Source organism: Salvelinus sp. IW2-2015, unplaced genomic scaffold, assembly GCF_002910315.2.
Source record: "Salvelinus sp. IW2-2015 unplaced genomic scaffold, ASM291031v2 Un_scaffold4833, whole genome shotgun sequence".
NCBI classification, from domain to species: Eukaryota; Metazoa; Chordata; class Actinopteri; order Salmoniformes; family Salmonidae; genus Salvelinus; species Salvelinus sp. IW2-2015.
Genome location: NW_019946102.1, coordinates 23,359 through 26,824, shown reverse-complemented (window position 1 = coordinate 26,824; position 3,466 = coordinate 23,359). Strand labels below are relative to the sequence as shown.

The 3,466-nt window shown below is 45.5% G+C and overlaps 1 protein-coding gene across 1 annotated transcript in view; it reads left to right on the top strand.

Moving 5' to 3' along the window:
• Positions 1–3,068, top strand: part of LOC112077695 (neurobeachin-like protein 2) — a 17,629-nt gene extending 14,561 nt beyond the window's left edge. Inside the window, exons 10-11 of the mRNA XM_024144171.2 lie at positions 392–488; positions 2,946–3,068. The gene's annotated coding sequence lies outside the window, so the exon portion shown is untranslated. The remainder of the gene's footprint in view (positions 1–391; positions 489–2,945) is intronic.
• The last annotated feature ends 398 nt before the right edge of the window (positions 3,069–3,466 follow it).

Below are 3,466 nucleotides of genomic sequence, written 5' to 3'. Positions count from 1 at the left end.
TATCTTGGCCAGGTCGCAGTTGTAAATGAGAACTTGTTCTCAACTGGCCTACCTGGTTAAATAAATAAAGGTGAAATAAATAAATAAAAAATATATTTTAAAAAGTAACAGTAGTAGGAGAAGTAGTAGTAGTAGTAGGAGAAGTAACAGTAGTAGAAGTAGCAGCAGCTGTATTAGTAGCAGCAGTAGTAGCAGTAACAGTAGTAGTAGTAGCTGTAGTAGTAGCAGCAGCTGTAGTAGTAGTAGCAGTAGTAGCAGCAGCTGTAGTAGCAGCAGCAGTGGCTGTAGTAGCTTGATCTTGTTGGGACAGCGGGTAGGAGGGTAGGAGTGTGGTTAGCACGGCATTGGTGTTTGTGTTAATGGAGGTATGCAACTGTTTCGATACTTCCAGGTCCTGAACTGGAACCGGCCTCCAGGGCTAGGGAACGAGCAGGAGGACGGGCAGAGCTGGGAGGAACACCTCATCACTCTCCAGAGTCACATGCTGAGTAAGAGGCCTCATCATCCAAAATACACTCCCCAAATATTAGTCTGGTCCCACTAATGTTTGTGCCATCATGCCCCATATGGAAAACAACCATGAAAACAAATAACAATCTTGTATGGCAGAAGAAGATTATTGTACAGAAATCGCATAAGGAACTGGTAAGATTTACTATGTTTTGCCTTATACACTATATGGACAAAAGTATGTGGACACCCCTTCAATTAGTGGATTAAACTATTTCAGCCACAGACCCAGATTTGCTGACAGGTGTATAAAATCAAGCACACCGCCATGCAATCTCCATAGACAAACATCTAGAATGTCAATGTATGCTGTAGCGTTAAGATTTCCGTTCACTGGTACTAAGGGGCCTAGCCCGAACCATGAAAAATAGCCTCAGACCATTATTCCTCCTCCACCAAACTTTACAGTTGTTACTATGCATTGGGGCAGGTAGGGTTCTCCTGGCATCCGACAAACCTAGATTCGTCGATCGGATTGCCAGATGGTGAAGAGTGATTAATTACTCCAGAGAACGCGTTGTCACTGCTCCAGAGTCCAATGGTGGCGAGCTTTACACCACTCCAGCCCACGCTTGGCATTGCGCATGGGTGATCTTAGGCTTGTGTGCGGCTGCTCAGCCATGGAAAACCATTTCATGAAGCTCCCGATGAACAGTTCTTGTGCTGACATTGCTTCCAGAGGCAGTTTGGAACTCTGTAGTGAGTGTTGCAACCGAGGACAGATGATTTTTACACGCTATGCGCTTCAGCACTTGGTGGTCCCGTTCTGTGAGCTTGTGTGTCCTACCATTTCGTGGCTGAGCCATTGTTGCTCCCAAATGTTGGCACTTACATTTGACCGGGGCAGCTCTAGCAGGGCAGAAATTTGACGAACTGACTTGTTGGAAAGGTGGTATCCTATGACGGTGCGACGTTAAAAGTCACTGTGCTCTTCAGTAAGGCCATTCTACTGGAAAGTTTGTCTATGGAGGTTGCATGGCTGTGTGCTTGATGTTATTCACATGTCAGCAACGGGTGTGGCTGAAGTAGCCAAATCCATTCATTTGAAAGGGTGTCCACATACTTTTGTGTATATATAGGGTATATGCCTTATTTGACATAAGCAATTCTTACATGATTGTGGTGAATTTCCTACGTAGATTGGAATTACAAGAGTGATCTATGAATATTAAAAGACAAGTGTATGTTCTGACAACGTAACTCTTCAAAAGAAATGCTTTCCTTATAGGTAGATTTTTAATAAGTCAACATGCGTATAGAAACATGAAAGTGACTATAAGAAAAATACCATTTGTATATGCATTTTCACATATGAGTTTTCATGTTTAAGGCTGGGCAGCACCTCCTACTGGACAGTTGATCTATCTACACCTATGCCTTTGGTCTCTCATCCAGGGTTTTAACCAAGCCCAGCTTTGATATTTGTCACTGACTACTACCAATGTGCTATCATGAGAATGATTGTTGACGGATCGCCACTTAATAAAAATAGATTCACTGCTGTTATTGAAGTCTTCTACTCCTCTTCCTCACTCCTCCTCCTCCTCCTTATTATTCCCTATTTCTCCCTCCTCCTTTCTCCCCTCCTCCCTTCCCTCTCCTCCTCTTCCTATCCTCCTCCTCTCCTATCTCCTTCCTCTCTCTCTCCCTCTTCTCCCTCCTCCTTTCCTCCCTCCTCCTCCTCCTCTTCATCTCTCATCTCCTCTCCTCATCTTCCTCATCCTCCTCTTCCTCTCCTCCTCTACCCCTCTCCTCCTCTCCTCCTTCCTCTTCCTCCTCCTCCTCGCGGCGGACTTTTCTTCTTTCTTCAGTAAGTGTGACGTTGCGTGACGTCAGGCAGTGGTATGCAAGGTCTTTGAAAGTGTATGTGAGACCTCCGAAGGCTTAGCTGACACGTCCGCCTTACGTTTTAAATATCATACATGCAGCAAATATGTTGTGTCTGAATGTTAACAGCCATATCAGCTGAAGTGACGTCTGCTGATGTAAAAGGGCTTTATAAATACATCTGAATGATTGAGATTATTTAATATGTATATATGTATTACTTCCAGGTAGAACATACAGGAATCTTGTTTCTATATCTTTATGTCTTCTATATCTGTTCCATATGGGGCCAACTTCATTGCTGTCCTTCTCAAGCCAAACATGGCATGATAATGAGTGACAGGGAGTTGACATGATAGCACCAACAGACTGTCCCACAGACTGTCCCACAGACTGTCCCACAGACTGGCCCTCAGACTGGCCCTCAGACTGGCCCCCAGACTGGCCCCCAGACTGGCCCCAGACTGCCCCCAGACTGGCCCTCAGTCAAAACATGAGACATCTCTCTTCTATATGAAGTTTATCTCTGAAGGCCAGGTACTTATTATTGTTGTAAATGTGACAAGTTTTTATGGTGTGTTGATGATGAGTCGTATTGTCCTCAACAGCTTCGGTGCCTGAGATCCTGCAGTGTTCAGACAGGCCGGTGCTGCAGGCCATCTTCCTCAACAACAACTGCTTCGAACACATCCTCCGACTCATCCAGAACAGCAAGGTCTGTCTGTCTGTCTGTCTATGCCGTCCGTCTGTCTGTCTGTCTGTCTGTCTGTCTGTCTGTCTGTCTGGTTCTGTCTGTCTGTCTGTCTGTCTGTCTGGCTGGCGATTTTTACACGCTATGCGCTTCAGCACTTGGTGGTCCCGTTCTGTGAGCTTGTGTGTCCTACCATTTCGTGGCTGAGCCATTGTTGCTCCCAAATGTTGGCACTTACATTTGACCGGGGCAGCTCTAGCAGGGCAGAAATTTGACGAACTGACTTGTTGGAAAGGTGGTATCCTATGACGGTGCGACGTTAAAAGTCACTGTGCTCTTCAGTAAGGCCATTCTACTGGAAMGTTTGTCTATGGAGGTTGCATGGCTGTGTGCTTGATGTTATTCACATGTCAGCAACGGGTGTGGCTGAAGTAGCCA